Source organism: Phymastichus coffea, unplaced genomic scaffold (genome assembly GCF_024137745.1).
Source record: "Phymastichus coffea isolate CEN01 unplaced genomic scaffold, Cenicafe_Pcof_1.1 PCOF00059, whole genome shotgun sequence".
NCBI lineage: Eukaryota > Metazoa > Arthropoda > Insecta > Hymenoptera > Eulophidae > Phymastichus > Phymastichus coffea.
In genome coordinates, this window is record NW_026706870.1 from 1,029,195 (window position 1) to 1,052,941 (window position 23,747).

Genomic DNA, 23,747 nt, shown 5'->3' on the forward strand with positions numbered 1-23,747 from the left:
TGCGAAAAAGCAGCACGATTATCGTGACGGTGTAGCGTAGCGCGTCGAATACTTGAAAAGCCCGTGTCATCCGCGAACGGCTCGTTACGATTCGACACAAGTGAAACGCTAGTCGAACTCTCGAGTGCACTACGAAAAATAGAGAAGGACAATGGGAGCGAGCATCCAAAATATTATCCTCGACTTTGAGTGAGTTTTCTCAAAAAGCACGTACAAATTAAAAACAACGACAGAAAAAAAAACAGCAAAGCCGATCGGTCAGTTATATTAACAGACACGCGCTATTATATCCACGTGAACGTACGAATCGGCACGTACACGCCGGATATGCAACAGGATCTAGATTTTCGATGCTGCAATTTGAATTATTCAGCCTCGAGTGTACTTATTGACTGACGAGAGCGAGAGGGGAGTGAACTCAAGTGATGCGCTATTTCAAGCGTTTCGTATTTTACTTTGCTTTTCTTGTCGATCGAGAGGCAAATCACGTAGCCATTGTTATCATATTTCGAGTTTTTAGTCGATTGCCTGCTTCGGTTTCGAGGATGCGGTGTAGAACAGAGCACATCGGCATCGACATTTAGAAACGTGCTTTGATATGTCCAATAATCTGAAAGTGAATTTGTCGCTGGTCGCACAGATCCTTTGAACTGCCCTTCAATTTCTTTCGTTTCCGGTCCGCAAATCACTCAAGAATTTTCACTGCAGAATGCGATCCTCTCATCTAACAGAATTCATCTCCGACAACGTCGGCCAAGTCACCAATCGAAAGTTTTTACTCGCAACGCGCCAATGCAGCCATCGACTTGGCAATATCGCGCCGCTCAAAACAACAACGTCACGATTATCCTCGCGATCACCAAAACTAAAAGTGCACAGACAAAACGGAACAGCGAGAATGCCGGGAGCGCAATACCGCACGCGCATCTGTTTATTGTCTCCACGTCGGCTCCCGTGAAATCCATCAGCGGCAACTTGAGGAGCATTAGCCCGAGGCGGCGACGACCCGACACCGTGTCGTCGACACGGTCACGGCCAGGTGCGCGTCGCAGTGGCTTACGGCTTCCTTGTAAAGTCTCTGCGAACCGTTGTATGCATGCTCAACCAGCGGAAAGCTCCTTTCTCGGATTTTCTTTTCCCTCCTTTGAGGATTATGAAACGCGTTTGCATTTTGTTCAAATGGAGACGATGACGCTTTCCGCGTTATAGGAAATAACTCAAGAGGTCGGGCTTATCCCGAGCTCGAGTAAATCACTCGAGGGACGACATATATATCGAGATAAGGCGCGAGCGCGTGTGTGAAAATGCTAAGCGACCGTTTCGCTGCTGTTTGAATGATGTTGAGAACTTTCGGTTTTGTGAAGTGAAAATGACAACTTCACATAGCGTTGTCGACAGCTTATTTGCGTTTTGTTCTAGCCTGCCTTAAGTTGATTTTCACTTTTCTTCGAGGGACCTTTTTTGAGAGAATTTGTATGATTGGCTTTCTTGATATATTCTTTAGTGAAGCATCGTGTGGAGTTCAAAAGTACACTTGCACTGATTGACTAATTGTGAAAAATCTCTCGTCGAGTGAAACAGTCGTATATTATTATAGCTATTCTATGGGAGAAATCCTTTTTAAATTTATTGCAAATCAGTTGGAAAGCAATTTTTCTTTATTTTACGCAAAAATGCCTTTTCTGTTTGTTTTCAATGCGATCTACGATTAGTGCTCAGTCATCACGAAAAAGCTTAACCCTCAATGTTTTGGAAGGTGAAAACGTGTATTTTACGTATTTAAATTGTTTCCCAATTATCGATTACGTAATGTACTACGCACTCTTCCATTCTTTAATATCATTTCCAAATTCTTTACACGGATTCTCGTTATTCTTTTTCTGTCCGTTTAACAATGAATATAAAATTATCTTAATGTTTTCGGTTAATTTGCGTTTAGAGTTATGCCCTGTTTTAAATATAATGCGAATCGTTGAGTTTTATTTCAGTTGATCACAAACACCTATGAATTCATAAAGAATAATAAAAAAACATTACGACAAACGCAAGAGTTTCGTGTTACGTTGAAAAAAAATCAAAGCATTATTTGCCAAACTATGTACATTGGAGAGCAACAAATCAAAGAATTCTTGAAAAGCTTGACCAACAGATCTTGCTTAAGCATTTTAAATTACTATGACGATGTCAAATCCCACGCGAAAGATCTACCATGAAAGTTGAGTCACAGAGGAACGCTTAACAGCTAGAAAATTAAAGAACCATAGGCAAACGGCGTTCCAATCCGATTATAATAGCAAGTTCAAGCGTCCGCGCGTCGGCTAACCACAATTACAGAGCGCGCTCGAGGGGGGGGGGGGCACAACGACAACGGACTTGTCTCTAATCGGACGGCGCGCACAGTTTGTTTTTTCCCTAACGAGCTCTGCGCTCGAGCGAAAGAACTTGGATTTCGTCGCAGCCAGCCTTTCACTTTCGCGATGCCTGTCTGTATTTGTTTCGCGCGCTCTCGTGTGGGCCAAATCGCCGGTGAAATGGCGCGGCTCACTTTATAAGCGATTGTTATCGCTGCACTTGATTTGCCCTCCGATCGGACGGTGATATGGAATTACGAGATTGATCTTGCGGCCGCAAATTGCAGATTTTTCAAATGGATAGTGTACGAGCAAATGAATGCTTACGCGAAGTATTTTCCGAAACGTTTTTTCCAATTTATCAGAGCGGAAATTCAAAGATCATCAAATCAACAAACATTATCGACGACATAGATGAAGAAATTATATTTTTTATAAATTATAAATCAACTTAATTCTTATTCGTTAAAAATAATTGTTGTGAGACCAGAAAGAAGATTATATTCCACGAAAAATTTTTGCCGACGTACTTGAGTGATTTCACCTACTTTGATAATGTAGAGATCTACCAATATGTTTGAGCAAGAACAAGTACAGTGCAAAGTCCAGAGAAAGGGCATTTTTACAACAAACCGGTAAAAAAACACGCACAACGCCCATTAATCGGCCTGTTTTGTGATAATCATCCAGCGCAAACTTATGTTAGCCGATACAAGCTAACTCATTAACCGTAATTGAAATTGACGATGGGCAGGGTGGTCGAGCCTTCGATCAATAAACACATCGCATATGTCTGTCAACGTTTTGCTGATCCACATTGACAGTCTCTTCCGGAACTAATTTATTAAAAGGCCGCGAGATGCGATGTGATAAGGGCACATGTGATGTGCTTCCTGATTTAACGGTCGAGCCTCCCCATCGCTTATTTCATTTATTGTAACAAGCACCGAGACTGACAATAACAACGACTACGTCGAGCCAACTCATTACTTATCGGCAGCTTCGTCGGCACTAACTTCTCTTTCTTATTGCAGCTTATTCTTTCAATCAAATAAATGAACAAAAACAACGGATTAAAGCAGCTTTGCAAAACGTCGCTCGCTATATATAGACCTGATCCCGCACCACCAGGTGGCCAAAGTCCGCGCTAATGAATGTAAATTGAAATCTCGGGAGATCTGAGAAACGTAGGTGTTAAATTTCAACGTCTTCAGTAGTATAGTGGTCAGTATCCCCGCCTGTCACGCGGGAGACCGGGGTTCGATTCCCCGCTGGAGAGAATTTTTTTTATGCGCCAAAAAATTTTACTCGACAAACAACAATTAAGAACGGCCATTCATTTTTTTCGAAATTTCATCTGTGATTTCTGAAAAATACACGAGTCGATCGCTCGAGGCACGACTACGAGCCGTAACGACATCACAATGGCGCTCCAGAGCAAAAAATATAACGAAAAGATTGCGACAATCATCGTCCGAGATGGACGTCGAGGGCATGAGATATTGTTATCTGTCCAATAATTACGGCACACCTTGATAACGACGCACTCCGCAGGCGCATCGAATCGGAGGAGGAAGCCCCTCTGTAATTTAGCCGTGCGGATGCGAGCACGCGACTAGATTGTACACACGTGGCTGCCTGTGCACGGGAGCGCGTACGTAGACGAGCACGCGAATATTAATGCCGCGTGCTCGCGTTGCCGGCTACAGAGCACTTGAGAAACTCCCTCGCTGGAATTGTGACGAACGGCGCTATTCGAATGCCGTGCGCGGCCAAATACATATCGGGATATTCTTCCGGGCGGAAATATTTGCGCGTGCGTGCTCGGCGCGCGATCGATTCCATGAAACGGAGACGACGCCACCTCGCTCCCATTGACTTGCCCGATCAACGTCCTTGGAGCGTCTCCGCTGCCGACGGCGAGCGCGAGATCGAAAGATCGGCGCGGGACTGCAACGAAGAGAGGAGACGGGAAGCTGCTCCAAAAAGTTGGGGCTGCGCACGTCGCCGCACGAATGGGAGCTTGTTGCTGCTTCCTATTTGCTACTCCGGCCGCGGGCCGCCTTCGTCAATCTCTCCACTTTCATCTGGCAAATGCGTCGGCGGCGAGCAGCTTCCTCCGGGCCGTGTCGAAGGGAGCTGATAAATGCTGCCGCGTCGGAGCCTTTGAGAGGGCTCTCTCATTCGCGAGTCGCATTCGCGCGCGAGTTCATATTTTCCGTCTGCTCTCGCGCGCTCAATAGCAGATTGCCAGTCGACGGCGCTCGCCTCGGCAGACGTTCGCTTCGTCGCCGACTGCTTTAATTCACTCGAAAACGACGGCAGCCGAATGGATCGTTAGCGCGGATTAAATTTAAATGCGGCACCGAGATAAGGCGTGCGGCCCAGTGGGCGGAGGAAACGACTGTTTCTTAACGGGCGGATTAAAAGCTTCTTCGTCTTGCGAGACGCGAGCGCGCGCTGCTCTCTGATTATCTCGACTCTTGGGCTTTTGTCCCACACCCAGTCGCCCGGAACCGGACGAGCGGCATTGTTTCAGCCTCGGCCGATTCTCGCTCCCAGATTTGACGTCTCGCCTGTCTCCGCCTCGCGACAAATCTATATTGGATCCCGGCGAATTCCGACCCGAGCGATGCAACGAGAATGGGAAGCTCGAATCGAAAGCGCGAGGGCGTTTTCTTTGCCTTTTCTCCTCGCGACTTCGTCGGATGCAATTTTATCAAGCGAGAACAGCGTTGACGCACCTCGCGCCGACGTAAATAATGAATCTTCGCTCGACAAGACTCGACAGCCCTACGCGAAGATTAATCGGCCTCGATCTATTTGCAATTGCGGACCGAACGAAACCCAACACATAAATAATTAATCCACGAGTGTACGGCATGCTCGCTCGTCGATCAGCAACGAGTGAGTTCCGAGCGTCGAGGAAAACCGGCAAACAATAAAGTTGTTGGGCGGCGCGTATCCGCCGTGTCGCGTGAAATTTCCACGAGCGAGCTGATAAACAAAACGAAGACGGGAACGAGAGAAACCGGCCGAATTCGCGCTGCCAATTCAGCCTGGGCTTTGACTTTCCCTTTTCCTTTGTTCGCGCGAGAGCCAGACGCACGCGTGTATACTTTTACCTTTGGCGAGCCGGTCAATGCAGCTCTACGCGTAACGGCTCTCGGAGGCGGATTTTGCTGAATGCAACCTTGCCCCCGCGCGTATTCCAGAGAGAAAGAGATCGGATGTGCCCGCGGTACACCGAACTGGCCACTCTTTCCAACGCATTCACTGCGCATTATCCTGCGCCGTAAATTACGCGGACAATCATTCGAGCGAACGTGTTAATTGATGGCAATTGCGTAAAGGTAGTCACGGGACAATCGTAAGCTACGAATAAAAGATATCCCAATTAGAATTTCAATAAGAAAGCACTCAATGGACGACAAGAGCCGAGAATAAAAAGAATCCAATTGATGTGATGCCATGCGAAACGAAACGTTTCAATTAACAGGTGACAAACGAGGAAACTATAATGGCAAACTCATCGACAAAAGCCAAAAGGTTTGTAAGGAAAAAGGGACCCCGCACTAGCATCGAATTAGTGAGAACACAATTGCACCCAAGGTATACAAGAGAAATTCTCACGTAAAGAAGCCGAAGCTTAAAGTCTCGACGTCTCGTTGTTGTATCGTAAGAGCGGAGAAAGAAAAAAACAACAGAGAAACTAGACACTCTTTGTCGATTTCGCAATCCAGCCGGGGCGACATAGGCACAAAAGGGGAAGTATAAGCGGTTCAACTTGGACTGCACCTACACACGTACGACGTACACGCGTTGTCCCGGGTGTGGCAAGGTGTAATATTCGCACGGTCGCACCACGGGTCACGGAACTTGGCTGGTATCGTCCGACAGGTCGCCTGACGAAATACGTTTTCGTCGCGTCCCGGCATTTAGAAGCAGCAAAAAGAGGTGACCCGTTTTCCTGTTACTCGTGGGACTGATTATGTTTTTGTTTGATTTCGTAACGGTCCACGTTTTTCCCTCAAGCACTGTCATCAACGTATGGAAGTTGTTAGGAAACGACACGCGTGCCTTTTTCTTCAAATTGTTTCGAGCAACGATGCAATTAGCATTTTGTCAAGCAAAACTGTTCCTTATTACATAATTAATTAGGAGACTAATTCTTATATTTCGCGTTGAATTTCAAAAATTACAATTTTCACCCGTGAGAAATGTATAATTAGGACACGTTTGCTAGGAAATTATTTTATTTTTAAAATTACTGGAATTCACGTAGACTATTCCTTTAGGTTGCTTTATTACGTTCTCAATTTAAGAAAAAAGCGAACATTCTTCATTCCATAGAAATCTCTTAATATACAGTCTTGTTCCAATAAGAAAATGTTTACAGAAAATTGAAAAATATAATTTTTATTTTTGCTTCATCGTGAAAATGTATGTTTTACTTTGAAAGCACTTTCAGGCTTCTCAATTTCAGAAATGCATTTTAAACATAATTTTTTCCCTTTGCCGTGAATTAATTAAAATTTCATTCCAAATTACTCGAGTGCTTCAAAACCTTGATGAAAAATTGAGAGAAATGTTCACCAACAAACTGCAACTATCTGAAAAACGCGAAATTTTACAAAGTCCAATAACTAATTCCCAAACGAAGAAAAAAGGAAAAGCGAAGATGCATACCCGTGAAAATGGGGGTAATGAAAAGGCACAATATAAGCCGGGTGATGCGCGCAGCGCGCGTCGAAAGATAAACAAGCGAGTAATTCGCGCAGAGCAGCCTGGCTGCTGGCAATATATCGCCAGAGTTTCTCTCGGGACGCTGCTGCTAATTTGAAGTCTGGGCCGTTTACGACTTGGCTGTTAAAGCCGCGCATCATTATTTTTTCCCTCTTCCTCGCAAGAACGCGCGCACATTTATCTACGTATCATGGTAGCGAATTGAAAAGTTTTACGAGTCTTATTTTTTCGCGAAAAGCATTTTTCCAACTGCACGTCACGTATTATCCGTGACATATAGCCGCGCCAAGCATACGTAAGTCGTAATGCTTGATGCTCGCGTGCGCTTGACTTTCTTTTGGTCGCTCGGCTGGAAAATATTGGGTTTTCGTAAAGGTAAATGCGCATCAATTTCAGTGCACGACTCTGTCTTCTTCTTTTTCTTGCTTTCGACCCATTCAATACGTATGGTTTACATTTGGATCGCGGTATTTTCATCAGCTGCTTTTGAAATTGCGCTGCCTTATAACTTGAAATTAAATCTGAGTTTTAGTTTGAGGATGTCACTTATGTGGAGCGGACGAGTATGACGGACTTTCGCCTTTGACGGTAAAGTTTAGAAAGGGGAATTTTTGTATGTAATCGTTGTGTCATCGGTTGAGATTTTTCTTTTTTCATTTTAATGCATTTATTCTCACCCATACTTCGATATAACAAATGATTAAAATGATCAGAAATTTTCAAAACATCCACAGACGCACGACACAGCTTAATTTTTCCTTTGCGATGCTCCCATTCGCATTCGAGGTGCAAAAGGGGAAAAAAAAGAGAAATGCAGAGCGGCAGCGTTGCACAAGTCCGTTCTTATCCCGCAACGATCAGTGCAAAAAGTAGAGCAGCAGCAGTCATGCAAATGCCGGAATATTTAGTTGCATGGGCATCGCGTTGTACATAGGACTTCCGGCTGACTTGAGCGTGTGCACTGCTGCTTGCAGCACCTTTCAGGCCCCTTCTACTTTACGTACGCGCGTCCTTTTTCCTTGGCTTCACCTCCCACCCAGCGACAAGTGTGGGACTTACTGGCGCGTGCTGCTGCTGCCACTGCAAACTCGAGAGGGACCTTAGTTTCCGCGTAGACTGCGACTTGATCGCGCGCGCTATCTTCTGGCGCTGATCGTCGTGTGCTTTCTTTTGTTTTTTCTGTGAGTGGACCTTCAGGATTCGTTCATGGTGTGATTGTGAACTGATTTTTTTTTGGTAGTGCTGCGTGGGAAAAGGAATTGTTTTGCTTTCAAAAATATCTATTGCAAAAGATGATTAATTTTTTTTATTTTAATTTTGTTTTTAAAATTAAATCAAATATTTTAAACGTAATTGCCATGATTTTATTTGCAATACAGCGCTCAGATAAAATTACTCGAGACAAGGAAATAAGTAACTCGATCAGGATGCACAAATTACAAACTGTTTCCAAATTTCACTAATATAAAAAATCGCGTATTGACGCATGATATTCCTTAAATCTTATCAAAAATATTTTTTCACTCTAATTACTCAAAAATAATGAAAATAACGAACATTTTGATGGCGTAAACAATTCCATAAACCAAGCACTCAACGAAATATCCTTTAACAGGAAACAAGCCCTCGAATGAAAATCAGCTGGTAGAAGAGAGAAACAAAACAAAAAGTAATAATAAAGTTCTTCAGCTGAGAGGCACGATGTCGTTGGCACGCATCGCGCTGTTTATCTCGTTTGTTACCATGGGTGAGTAAACTAACTGCGGTAAATTAAAAAAAAACTCAACGCGTATATTTTCTTTTTCCGCGCTAGCTACGAACTCGTTAGTTGAATAAAAAAAAGGGATAACAAATTATACCTTTATATTTCCATTTCTGATCCAATTGGAATTCTCTCGCATATATAACTGGAACTCTTTTTTCATTATGGTTGAATGATGATTTTGCACGTTGCGCGGAATGCGGTATACATACAACACATATATAAATATTTCCTCCGACATTAGCAGCTTACGCGTGAAAACATTTGAAATAACGCGCTCATGGTACTCAACTTAACGGACATGAAAAGGATTTCCCGATTCGTTTTATGAAGCGGCGAATTTTAAAGTAAGAGAGAGAGAGAGAGAGAGAGAGAGAGAGAGAGAGAGAGAGATTGATTCGCTATATAGCAAGTATTTTTCCATTCCTCAAGTTCACATAAGCATAAGTGGCAATAGGTATATCTAACACAATTTTCGCGCTGAAAGAGTCGTTGGCGGTATATAATTAATGAAATTTATTTGGACTCTCAAATATCATCGATAAGAAATAAACGTGTATCGCGAAAAGAAACAACAAAATTATTCAAAAACTGAGAATTTCTAATCGCAGAGAAAGGACATGAAAGTTAACAGGTGAGCAGCGACGCGCAAGCCATAAATAATCGATTTCATTAGTACGAGCAAGCCGAAAACATCGTAACTGCACGTCAAACGCCTGCGTGACAATGTACAAACGAGGCAATGAAAATGCTGTAACCCACGCGTGCTTCCCATCGTATCCACCGCATAAACGGTCCACCAAGGAATAAAACAGAAGCTAATACTTATGATCGGCACGCAAGAGAGGGGGGGGGGGGATAGAGCGTATTGTAGTCGTGAAAGCGTCAAGCGATCGAGTGCTCGAGCAGAGGCACCTAAAAAATAAAGGAAAAACCGACGCCCTTGGTACGACAGGAGTTTCGCAAGCTGGCGCACTTTCGCAAAAGACTATCCGCGTCGTGTGCGTATATTGTTTGCGTGGAAAAACGCAAGGTCGCTTGTGCACTCGATGGGATACGTATCCAGCAGCGACTCGACGCGCGCACTCTCGCGATTGTCGCTTCAATTTAGTCGATTCTCATGCCGGCTTCGCAAAGATTTTGTAACGCGGGTGATTTTTAATTGGCAGCTAAAGAGAGGTGAGGCGAGAGTGCTTGAGTTAGGTAATTTGAATTCTGAATAGCGCGCAAATGCCGGTACCGATTCTATTCGATTGGGAAAATGTGTCCTCTCGTCTGGAATTTATCAATTCTGATACAGAGGCGCGCAATAAGCAATGTTCGCTGTAAGACAGCCTCTATCCAAAAACTAATTTTTTTATGTTTAAACTTTACATGAAATTGGCATTTATACCCAGATTTTTATTAGTTTGATAAAATTCTGTGCTAATTTCTATGTCATGTGGATGATAATTATCAGTTGAGTTATTGATTATCGTGTGCTGCTTTTTTTGTTCACAAAGAATGTATTATTAAATAGCAGTTCTCTCGCATGAAATAACTATTTACAACTAAAAAATTCTATGAGTTTCTATAAGAAAATTGTCAATTACATTTTTTTAGATATCAATTGCACGCTAAATAACAAGATCAAAATACTTTTTTTACTTATAATTGTAACACGTAAACAACTCGAAATTAAAAAAGTGAATGTAGTTTACCTTCCATTGAAAATTTCAATAAAATTTATTAATTTTTACCGCCCGAGGGCAATTTTAGAGAATGAAAATTAAGAAGCTGCGGGAACGCAAGTTTTAAAGAAAAAACTCGACCGTAAAAACTCAAACACACACACACACCTGTTTCTGTGATTCAAAATTGGGATGAATTTGTTTCCAGATACTTTAAAAAGCTAAGAATATTGCTATTGTAAAAAAATATAAATAAATTAATTTGGTGAGATAATATAAGCGCAGTACAAGCAAAACGGAAAGAAATATAAAATAAAAGACACGGCGATTCTAAACTATAGGACGAAAATCACGAGTAATCGAGAGGATATATGTATCCGTTGCGCGCAAGGTGACCTATGAGCAACACCAGGGGAAATCAAGCCAATTCTCGGGCTTTTATTTGCATAAAATGATGGAACTGTCACGTCACGTTCGATCCACCCTCGAGATCTTATCTAGTTTCGCCAAATCTCTCTGTGTGCTCGAGTTCCGCCTTTTATTCTTTGGCATTGTCTTATTAGAATTCGAGAAAATTAGAATTCAACGAATGTGTCTTTCGTATGCAGGTCGATGCTTTTCAGTAGGTTTTATTAACGAATCTGAATACGAAATAATTCAGGCTACTTGCGATCAAACTGAGATTCCGATTGGAAACTAGTAACATCATTTGATTGCGTAAGAAAAATGTTTGAAAGTAAGACGCAAAGTAAGACGTTTCTTTTCATAGTAAAAACGGTCATTTCAAAAATGTTATGTTCCAAATTAAGATCCATATATATTAAATCTAAATATCGATACTTTTTACTAAATAAGTATGACAACGCCGAAAAAAATATTCGATTCAATAATAATTTAGTATTGTACAATTGCTTGATTCAATTATAGCCCGTTTGATCAAAACGATTATTTTCATAATAGTTTCAAAATATTAGCTCTAAATGATAAACATTGACAGTCATTTACTTAGCCCGGCTGATAGTTAAATATCAAGTTAAAGAGCAAATCTTTAAGAATTATTCAAATTGAAATTCAATGAGGACAATATTTCAATAATGATCTATCGAATGACGTTTTCTTCTAGACACCACGTGTACTCGAAGCAAAATTAGGAAAATAAAGTTTCTACAATACTATTTTTAAAAAAACAAGGTGATCAAATTAACTGCACTTAAAAAAATTTTTTCAAATTAAGAAATTTTGTTTTAATGTATCCGAGTGAAATACAGCTCTTAGCTTAAAACGAATACGTCGAAAATTTGAAACATCCCATTACATGAAAACGTAACGCACAATCGACATACGAGTGCGGCTACAATTAAAAATCTCGCGGCAGCGGATGCCTTTTAATTAAAGTACACTCTACGCGAAGATGCTAAGCGGAGCGAAACCAAAAAGCGATGCTAAGCGGAGCGAAAATAAATACGCAAAACGTAACGACGCGGATCAGGAACATTTTTCAATCAGAATAATCAGGTGGGCAAAAATTCTTACCATTAGCGAATAATATCTTGCATTTTTTCGATATTATTAAGCGACTATGATTGTCTGTTTTTGCGTGGCGTTAGCGGCTAAAATTGCCGAGATTATTTCAAATTGATAGCTATTGATTGACGCGCGCTATTATCGGAATTGCCTCGCGCTATGTACGTGTTCGCGAGCCAACAATAAAGCTGCGGCTACTAAATAAACGGGTCACGGTATGTATAATCAACTCGGAATGAAAAGTTTGTAATAGGACGCGATCCTGCATCAAAATTTACATTTTGTTGTACTCGTGTTTGAGCCGCTTCGCTATCCCACCTGACTTACATTTTTTTTTTAATTTCAGGAGAATTTTTCATGCAATTTGCATTTTCCTTTTTCATATTTTCATTCGCGTTCACTTAGGATATATTCATTTGGTCGACAAAAAAAACTAAATCAAAAAATTTCACAGTATTCTGTAATTCCTTTCGAAATTTCCGCGCAACGCTCTGCAACTAGCCAAAGACTTCTCTTGATAACAGCGCAGCAGCTGAACTCATTACAAAAATCTACTGGGTGCCTGGCAAAACCGACAAAAGACCTACTCACGAGATAAAGCGCCTGACAAATCTAGAAATTCAACGCCTCGTCGCAGCAGAGAGGCACGGAGAACAAAATAAAAGCTCGAAACGGAAGGTAAAAAACCAAGAGAGGCGCACTCCACGCGCGAGTTTCTCGTTAATTTACAACGACTACGAGCGCGAGCGACTGTGTCGCTAAAACCGACGCTGACAAGCGCGAGTCCCTTCTTTCCTTTTTTTTTCGATACGCTTTTACTCGCACAATGCATTCGTCTCTGTATAGTGTGTCGACGGTGAAGCCATTTCATTTCAAAAGACATCTACGAAAACAAAGTGCCAACGATAATTCTTCGAACGTTTGACAACGTTTTCATTTTTTTTCCTTTGACTCGGTACTTTGTGATCGGAAGCACGAGAAATTGTAACAGACAAGCTTTCGAGCGGTGCTTTCTCTTTTCACGTTTGCTTCCACCAAATTATCTTCGTTGGTAAATATTTTTTTTGGTATGGTAAGGTACACAAGATTACGATGGTATCAACGGGTGTTGGAATGCTCATCTGCTTTACACAGCGCAGTACAACTTTCAATCTTCGTTTTGCTCACGATTTCCCAAAAAAGCCATAAAATTGTGACAACTATAAATCTGTATAGTTTGAGAGCAAAATCGCTGCAACCGACATTAAGAGCAAGTCGTAAAACCTTCAAACTGTCACATGAGTATCTTATAATTCTTTAGTCTTAAACTGACGGTATAGTACTTTCGTAAAGACGTGTCTTTCCTTGTGCGTATTGAATTGCACATTGTCTTTCAGATAAAATTATACTTTTTGATTTTATTTTAATCAAACAACTGACCCCATAATCCTACAATGAGTAATGGATGTGTGTGCAAGCGAGTGTGTTGACACTAGTATGTGAATAATTGAATGTTAATAGTGATAGCCCTATCGAGTTTGCTAATTGCATTAGAGTAGGATTCGGCATGAAATTCAGTTTCGCAATAATAATTCGTATATTTCAACATTCATGCACAGTGGATTGCAAATACTATCAGTACGTTGAAAGAACCTTAAATTTAATTGAATTCGATTCATTTTGGCAGATCGCCAACGTGATAGTGGATCGACGATTCACAGTCCACACAATTAGCTGCGGCCGCAACAAAGTCGATCAAGAAGCGTACATGCTTTCATTGTTGCGTAACAAACCAAGTACCAATTCAAGCATTCAAATGGCAAGCTCATCAAACTAAAGCGTGAAACTGGAAAATCCGCGAGAAGATGGGGACTTACTGTCTGCGTTCACACGGATCTATCGTATTAAAGTCTTGACGCAGGAAAAACCGTAAAGGAAAGACGAGGGGGCAAAGCTGTGGTAACCCGCGGAACTTGTAACTCAAACAATGTCAGCGCCGTGCGCAGTGGCCATAACTTGGCGTCGCCGCAAGTTCGCGCCCAAGAAGCTACGCGTGGATTTTTGGTTTGGTGGCCTGCGGCAGTGAGAGAGAGGCAGAGGAGGATGGAGACCTGTTTGTCCAACCAATTCCTAAGCAAAAGTCGCGTCGTCTCAAGCAATCGCTTTTCCATATAACGATTCAATGATAACGTGATTTATAATGAAATCAAAATTTCACCCACCTAGATTAATCTGCAAAAGAAGAACAAAGTGAAGAGACCCCAATCGGAGGGATATATGCACAGTCGGATTATATATAAAGAGAACTGAACAAACAACTATATAGCGACCAATTGAAATGTGTACGAGTGGCGCAAGTGCAAACAGGTACACCTGCGTTAACAAACAGAGAGAAAGAGAGACGACTATGGCACGCATGGGGAGGAAATAACTGAATCACAACAATTTCGATAATGAAAGATATATGTTTAGATTAACATAATTTCGGAAAGTGCATGCTCCATAAGATGTGATCCATTGAAATTGCTATTGTCAAATGGAATCTTCACAAAAATATCTATCATATTTGGAAAAAAAAGTTGCAATTAAATAGTTGATAAAATTGTTATATTCGTAGGTAATTAAAATCTAAATCAAGAAAAGAAATTATACTTTGCGTATAATAGACCGACATAAATTATGAATTTAAACATGACCGTATTTCGATTTATGTAGAGTTCTCACCAGACACCAGCTCCTTCTCTCTTCATCATCTTAAGACTTAAATCCGCGCTGTCGTCGATCGTGTTGCCTAAGCTCTTCCACCCCACCTGGCTTAGCAATTCGACAATACCAGCGTCATATAAGCAATCAACAACGATACAAAGAGACGAATATATAGCACATAGATAATTTAACTATAAAATTAAACAGGCAATATTAAGATGAATTTTACATTTCAAATTATTCGATGAAAATTATTTAGAAAAATGTAAGCGTACAGGGTGATTATCACCAGAATCTTTGACTGTCCTAGATGATCAAAGCTACATATAAAACGCTAATTATCTTCCACTTATTTACCACTGCACTAGCCACAAAACTTGTAAAATAATTCTACTCACTTCAAATCAACTTCAGTTTTTAAATATTCCATAGTCCAAATAATGAAAGATATACGTGGCTCAAGAGTGACAGTACCCGAAATACGAACAAGATAAAAAAAAAACAACGACCCTTCAATTGATACATGATTAAGATTTAACTCACTTAACTTGTACAATTTTCAATGGTACGATTTTTTACATACATTTTGTTACTATGGTGTAATGTTTTTATGAACAAATCAATTAAACACACACACAAAAACAAACAATAAATCAATTTCATATTGTAGTATGATTTTATATTCTTTTTTTTTTCAACGAAAAATATTCCGATTATATTATTTTCGATATTAGCATTGTATTATGATCCAAATATATAATGCGATGTAATTTGTTGATAAAGATATAAAAGCAAATTTATAATTATAAAAAAAGCATAATTATTTGTTCAAATTTTGTTGTAGTATATCAAGTTTACTGAATTGTCTATATATAGCTTTCAAAATAGTTTGACTTTAACTTTCAAACTTTAATTATATTTGCTTAAGGAGGTTCAGGAGTGTCATGAAAATGCACAGATTTTCATGAAATTGAAAACTATGGTAGAGTATGACGTAACATTGATGTCTGATTTTTTTCAAAATTTTTGACCGCGTAGTTTTGGAGAAATTAATGCGTATAGTTAGCATTGTTTTAAATAGACTTCTCGTGTAAATGAGTAAATTGACTTCATCTTATGGGAATAACTTGATGAAAAAAGCACAGATTTTGAATTTGTAAAGACGGTTTAAAAGAGAATTAATCGATGATTGTTTTTATGTGTTTAAACTCATGGCTTACCGTGATTCCGATTAAATAATAGTAATTTTAGTATAAAAATTTTCTAGCTTAATCTAAGCTCACGGTGCTAACTAATGAAGTGCGTCAACATCGCAAACACTATATAGATACATATATTTACCGTAGCCGGTATTGCAAAGCAGATATGATTATATTTATTATGAATTGAAATTGAATTAATTTTCAAATGATTTAGACCAAACTTATTCAACATTATGATTTTTTTTATTAATTTAAGTTGAATTCAAAATACATTAATGGAATAAATATTTTATTGAAAACGCTTTATTGTCGTTTCAAATAACCAATACAACTGGAGGTTAGGATAGGTACACGCAGCTGCTCCAAACGCCTCGTGTCGTGTCACTCGCCTGCTCTGTGCACGCATGCGCAGTGCAGACAACTTAAGAAAAATAAATTTCGAAGTATGCTATGTTACCAGATCGTTACCTCTAATTCGTACTTTCATAATTCAAATAAAAACATAAAAATTGACGACTAACGCATATTAGGAGTAGATACTTGTGATGATTGTTCAATTCTCACCATTTTTACCAGTTCATACTCATCTAAGTACAATAATACAGAACATTGAATTCAGTTATCTACAGTTTGTGCCACTGATTTCATTCTATGTTAAAGCATAGGCACTTTCCCCTTACCCCAACCCCCCTGGTATCTGTCCTGAACCTCCTTAAAGAATTCGTTGGCACTCATGCCATAACCTCAGTGTAAAAAACTGGTCTATCTTAAATAATGAATAGACGAACCATAAGTATTGATTTAAACTGGGTAGTGCTATAAAATGTCGTACGATACTAGTGACTGAATTACTCTATTATTGAACGGCGTGATATTAGCTTCCAAGTACAAGCGAGAGTGATGCCCTGTAATAATGAGCTACTAAGTAACACATGTCGTAATATACTATTTATTAATGCTGTCAAGTGCTTTTCACGCGCTCACCTCTTGTTAATTAATATTTCGTTTACGACTCTGAAATACCAAAACTGTTAAAGACGAAATTTAAAAAAACTACATAGCTAATAGTTACATTACGACACATAATCCGAAAATGTAACTTTCGGGCTTAGTATCATAAGTACAATTCTAAATACCCGGTGATAAGTACGTTTATTTACTTATATATACAAAATTTGTATATATATAAATATAATGCGCTTTCTCGGTCGTCATTGACGTCACTTTCAACTTAGAGCGCGTCCCCTTAGTCATTTTCATTATTTTTTGTCCAGCGACCTGAAAGTAAGATTTCCCGACTACGGCTCGGTCGATAACATTGCAATTTCGACCTCGATGGGCAAAAAATAGTATAAGTACAACGGTCGGGAAATTGCAATTCCATATCACGTGACTGACAACCTCGGATTTGTCTTGTTTGTCAATTTTCACGTGCTATGAACGTACTAATACTATCCTAAGTACGTAATCTACTATGTCTTGCTCTCACGTAGTAGCGTCTCTCTCCTTCTTGACTATCTTAGTATGTCTAAACAGTTGTATGGAAAAGGTCGCACGTCTTTCACCGATCGTGACGGTCAATAAAAACTTTTAGTGAATAAGAAAATGATTAAAATTGTAATTTACACAAAAATATCAATTAGAGGACGACGTGCCGGCAAAATATCTCCGCTAATCAGAAACGCGCTGGCTGTGACTTCCATAAAATTTGTTCTTTCTGAGCGAAAGTAGACCAGAAAATAGTACTTTTCGATAGGAGATCTAGAAATAGTATATTACGTATCGAGGCTGGAAAAGTATCGGTAAGTTATAGCGCATGAATACTGACAATTGAGGTAAAACTATGGGCTGATCATGGTGCGTATACTATTTTTTTACGTAGCAAGGCAGAAATTAGCATGTTACCGACCAAATCGCGGCCGAAAAATGTTACTTTCGAGCTGCTGAACTGGTTGCTAAAAAATAAATCTTTCACATTCATCGATACTTATTTTCTATTTTTAGATAAATGGAATCAACAGTTGCGTACCATTCAATTTTCTTTAATGGACATATGTGATTATGACTAACTTTTTTTATAGAATATCTCTATATCAATCAATACATTATTAAAATGTTAAAAAAATACTACAAGTTAGTTTCAATTGATTCGACGTACTACTTTTCACAATATAACATCTTAACCCATTATGTCTCGGTAGGGCATTTTTTCGCCATTTATTTCGGCCACTGTATTTTCGGTGGAATGGGGTCCAAAAAATTTTTGAATAATCAATTTCAATGTAAAATATAATGATCTTTCAGAATTTTCCCTCAGATTTTCGAAAAAATGAACAGATTAAAAGTTACCTGATTTTATAAAATAAAAAAAAAAAAAAAAACGTGGTTTAAAAAATTTTTTATTTTTCTTCGATTTTCTACATGGAAATAATTTAAAATCTGATGATTTTTAAGCAAATATCGTGGTCTCGATACCTAAACTAAAAGATATAGTGATTTAGATTGGATAATAAAAAGTTTAAGCACACTCAAAGTTTAAATTGTATGTCATTCAAAAGTTTAAATTGAAAACGAAGAACTTTAGGAAAAAATTTTACTGATAAAAGATTTAAAATTGACCAAGGGACATAGGAATTTTTTCAGATTTTTTTGAAACTTTTTTTGATTTTTCAAAATTTGCAATTTTTCTAAATAATACACTTTTTTGCAATTACTCGTAGTTATAATTTAGTAAAGTTAATAATATAAAAAGAAAAATAATTCAGATCAAATACAGGATCTCTCTCTGTTTCAAAGTCGACAAGAATTTTATCTAACCCATAGTATAAATGGTTTATTTATGGAAAATAATAGGAAATAATTATTGGATGTTGAAAGTTAACGCGAAATTCACGCAGATCCTATGACTAAGTAAGGTATTACGGCGTACAGATAGCGGAAAAGATTTTGAGAAATTTTAGGAATTAGCCAGGTGACAGATTTCAACATCTTCAGTAGTATAGTGGTCAGTATCCCCGCCTGTCACGCGGGAGACCGGGGTTCGATTCCCCGCTGGAGAGGATTTCTTTTTTTCTTTTTTTTTATCAAAAGAAAATTTTACTATTGTATTTATTTTTCTAAATTACATAATTTAGAATTAACAAAGCAAAAACCTTGCATTTGCTAGAAATTAATTCTTATTCAATTATTTTTATGAAGCACTTCTGGATTCCTGTAATACGAATCAAGAATTTTCCGGATGACAATGTCGTGATAATGACTAATTTGTTTGTTAACGATTATTAAAAATGCTTTTTTTATTGAAATAATTTTGTTGAATTTTTTAGAACATTCTAAATCGAAAAAGCTTCTTATAATTTTTTTGTAAAGTTAATAGTATAGTAAAATTTAATGTTCGAAAAGACTAAAACAACTTCTTTCAAGGCTGAAAAATAATATTAACAGATTAAATTTTAAGTTTGCCAAAATTTTCCATGAATCTTATAACATTCTTTAATAAAACAACGCAGTTATAACTGGTAATATTGTACAGCTGTTTTTAGTAGTTAAATAGACGCTCTAAGCAACGAGCACCACGTGCTTAGTCGCGTGCTAATTACTGCCTGCTTGACTATGTAGCTTGTACGTTCTTAATGCTTTTCTTTTACTTACATTTTCGTGACTATTAGTAATCGTTTCATAAATCAATTGATTTCGTCAAAAACTCATAAATATAAATGGTAAATGTAACAAATAAATTAGATAATTTTTAACTTTGCAAATATTCAATAGCATATACTCACACTCTTGTATCTGTTTAACAAAATAACAGAGGTGTAGAATAATACTAGCTATAAATACTCTTCCGTGTTAAGGAATGTTATACCATTTATAGGGAGCTTTGGCTAACTTAAAAATGTACTTTAATAATATTGTTGTTCAGCCTTGAAAATGACCGTTTTAGCATTTCTTCGAACATTAAATTATTTATCATTCTGGAACGGCCAACTTTACGAAAAAAATGACAAGGAACCTTTCCGATTTAAAACGGTTCAACAAATCTAAAAATATATTATTCCGGAAAAAAAATGTTAGCGATTGTTAACAAACAATTAGTTTAAATAATTTTGTACATTTCCAACCGGTAAACTCCCGATTTTTGTTAAGGGGCATATCTAGAATGAGTTTATGAAAAATAATCGAATGGAAATTAATTCCTAGCGAATACGACGTTTTCGCCTTATCTAAATTTTTGCCTTAAAAATTCCCATAAAAAAAGGATATAAAAGATGATATGTTTTTGTAAATAGTACAAGCAAGAAAGTATTTGATTACAAAAGTCAACACTCCGACTGCATTTCTTTCGATCATATTATAGTATCGAATTACGAAGAGTATCTAGCGCCCAATAACTATATTAATATTCTAAATATGAATTGTCTAAAAAAACTTTCAGTCACTTGGCAATGTTTTCGTAGATTAGAGATTTATCCTCAAATCAAATTCAATTTATGCACGAAGTAGCCGCGAAGCTAAATTTTAACGAGGAGTATACATCAGGATCGTAGATACGTTACAATATTCAATACAATTTATTATTGTTTGTTTGGCTTGAAAATTAATCAAGCTTATGGATAAATCATTATATACACATTTAGAACATAAAAAACTCATGAATACAGTATTGCTATTGTGATTGAAAAAATACCATATGTTAGTATTTCGTACTGCCACTTTAATTTGCTAATAAAGTATTAAAATAAAATTCATAATAAAAGGTTTGATAAAAAAGCGATGTTAGCTTTTTTCTAATGCGCAGGTAACGACACCACGTACACAGCAATAAAATCGAAACATCCATTATCGTTTATTAAAAGCTCACCCCATGAAACCTACTCCCATCATCGGCAAAACTTTCTCTCTCGAGTATCTTCTTTATCTTCCCAGCGGAGTAGGTACATCAATCGAGCGTAACGCACGACAATATAGCTCGATTCCTGCCACGTCTATCGTCCCTCTATTTGTGATTCCCGAAGCGCTGAAGACAAGAAAAAAATAGCGAGCAACGAAGAATTTCTACTCCTTTGTATATACGTTGGGGCACCGCCTACCTGATCATCATAAAAATTTATAGAGCGCGCTGCAGTCGTCGGGCGCGTAAATTGCATTATCGGGCATATTGGAATATTCCCTCTCTGCCACTCTCCCGCGATACCCTTTTACGAGCAAAATTTTACGGCTCCTCCCTCCCCGAGTTTTTAATCAGCTCCGCCAGAGTAATGATTTATTCCGCGCCACCAGTATCAGCCCAAGAGTTTACGACTCCCTCGCAGTGGCTCTTCTCCGATGAATAAGCGAGCAGTTTTAGTGGGATAATAGCTCACAGAAGAGCTTTTTAAGACACTTGTTCGTGTTTGAAGAATTTTTCAATAACGCGTGCAACGAACAAACGTGATATATGTGCATCTGACGAAAAACCGATAGCAAAACTGAAGCTTGACAAGTATTTCCCTCCACCTTCCACTCCGGTCCTATCATTTATGAGATTCGTGGGATCACTTTGACTTCAGTACACGCAAAGATCGAATATTCCTTTAATATACCTTCTGCCGACGTTGCGACGAGAGGAATAAAAAAAATTGAAAAGACGGAGATCTTTAAACGCCGATGAATATTTGCTGTCGACGGAAGACCAAAAGGAGAAAAAAAAGAGGAAGACGACGGAATCCAGGCGCGACAAAAGAGAAATGCATCTCGTCCGGGAATTTTCAGAATTCGTGTCCTCTTGGATGAGAAGCGACTTCATTTATTAGAAAATAACGCGGCAGGCACCGCACTAGACTCCCGCGCGCTTAGAATAACGACAGACTCTCGAAGATTGCCGAATAACTTGCCTGGTTGTTTTATGCTTCTTTTTAACAAGCTGCTTCTTTGTTTCCTGTGTACGATGGAGTACAGAATTTTTCTTCATATTGCGATGAAACGTGAGAAAACATTTGCTCGGGGGATGGTGTGTTGTTTCTAGTAAGGGGAGCCAATTTAGTCGAATTAAACATTCAATTTAAGCTTTATTTAAAGATCGTTCTTAATAAAGTCTTAGTCAGTTGCATTGATGCATTTAAAGCATTAATTTTTCATAACGAACCATTTCGATGGCCGATAATACCGGAAAGGCTAAGAGAAATTTTGAAACGCGAAGGGTAAAGAAAACGAAGACGAACCTATGTCGATAATTGAGAGAGTAGGGTTATAACTTCATTCAAACAGTTGATTGTAAAGCAAGCAAATTTCCTCAAATCAAATCAAGCAGATCATCATTACGCGCGGCAACAACTTTTCTCTGCAGCGTTCAAGCCAATCAAACAAAGCTCCGTTGCTCGCGAACATGCCACAGGAGTAAAATGCCTTGCTAACGAACGAGCCAATTTGACGTGTCAGGAAAATGCGAAAATAGAAAGGAGACCCTCTCGGCTGAGAACCTCCGATACAATTTCACGCATTAATCTGGTCGATCGCTGTGCGTTATGCAAAGTCGCTCATATACACATGCACACGCGGAAGTTTCGTTGGCCTCATTTTCCTTTCTTTTCTTTGGCTATACTTTTTTCGTTATTGTTTCGAAGGCGTGTAGTCGTAAATTTCGTATTCCGCATATTGCGCTGATTATGACGTTGTCGGGCCTGGGATTTTTAATTGTTTCGCCGTGCAGTGAAAGAGATTAACTTGCTACCCAGTGATTGCTATCTGCAAGCGTTTGTAACACACCACGCGACGGCTAGATGGGAATTGATTATTAAACGTTGGCTATTATTGTGGAGTATGAAAGATTGTGATTTACGCTTGCGGTAATGATGTTCCTGAGAGTGAAAAACAAAAGATTTTACCGTTGCTGTCTCAATGGAGTCTCTTTTACTACAGTGTACCAAGGGAAAATGTTTGGTAAAAAAAAGTAGTTGAATAGTTTAGTTTTGCTCTTAATTAATAATTAATTAATAATGCCGATATGAAAAGCTTCAACAGTGATTTGAAAGCCCTCAAAGCACGCCACAACGACGATAGCGTTAACAAGAAGTGGACTGCCGGGGTGAATCGTACGATTGCGATAAACAGCACTCGGCAGGCAGCAGCCGCGGTAAAACCATAACGCTTTGACAGATGTACAAAGTCTCGTCGGGTTACAGTAGGATCAGCGCAAAATTCCAGTGGCACGAGAAGCAATGCAACAAGCAGTGCGTGGCGCAGAGAGAACGAGAGAGAGACAGAGAGAGAGAGGAAATATGGATTACGAGCGACTGGCGTCGCGGCCACAAGCTGGCATTTGACTCGCAGTAATTAAGCGCCCGCGGGCCGCGGATAATTATTACCGAAGGCTTGCGCTATGTGTGCACTGGGCCGTATAACGATGCGCGCTTGCCTGTGCAATTTGCAGTACGTGCGTCAACCTCTCTTCACTCTCCCAACCCACCCGCGGAGTTAATGCTATCAAAGATGCGAGACCGTCTATAAACCGGCAAATTGGAAATTGGGACGATTGCGCCCGATTCAGCTACTCGATAGCGCAAACTACTTCCCGAGACACCGCTAGTGCGTGAGTTGGTTCAGTTGCTTGGCTGCTCAGCTTTATCACTGCTTATCAAATTCTAAAAGCTAATCTTCTTACTGTTACAAAAAAACCCGTGCTCGATGCTTATTTTAGCTTTATTTCTGTGCGTTTCAACTGTGTTTTAGAATGATACCTGATTCATAGCGTTTTTGATAAGATGACTAATTTAAAAATTTTATTCGTGATTCGTATATTCGAGAACAAAGTTCTGCCTAATATGTCAGT

At 39.0% G+C, this 23,747-nt stretch overlaps 2 protein-coding genes and 2 non-coding genes across 4 annotated transcripts in view; 3 read left to right on the forward strand and 1 right to left on the reverse strand.

Moving 5' to 3' along the window:
* LOC131666499 (RING finger protein 17) overlaps window positions 1–23,747 on the reverse strand; it is a 202,884-nt gene that overhangs the window by 145,368 nt on the left and 33,769 nt on the right. The gene's annotated exons all lie outside the window — the stretch shown is intronic.
* Window positions 3,559–3,630, forward strand: Trnad-guc (transfer RNA aspartic acid (anticodon GUC)). Its single transcript has one exon. It is a non-coding gene; the product is annotated as a tRNA-Asp (tRNA).
* LOC131666500 (uncharacterized) overlaps window positions 17,495–23,747 on the forward strand; it is a 37,770-nt gene continuing 31,517 nt past the window's right edge. Inside the window, exon 1 of the mRNA XM_058939225.1 lies at window positions 17,495–17,742. The gene's annotated coding sequence lies outside the window, so the exon portion shown is untranslated. The remainder of the gene's footprint in view (window positions 17,743–23,747) is intronic.
* Window positions 18,928–18,999, forward strand: Trnad-guc (transfer RNA aspartic acid (anticodon GUC)). The gene has a single exon. It is a non-coding gene; the product is annotated as a tRNA-Asp (tRNA).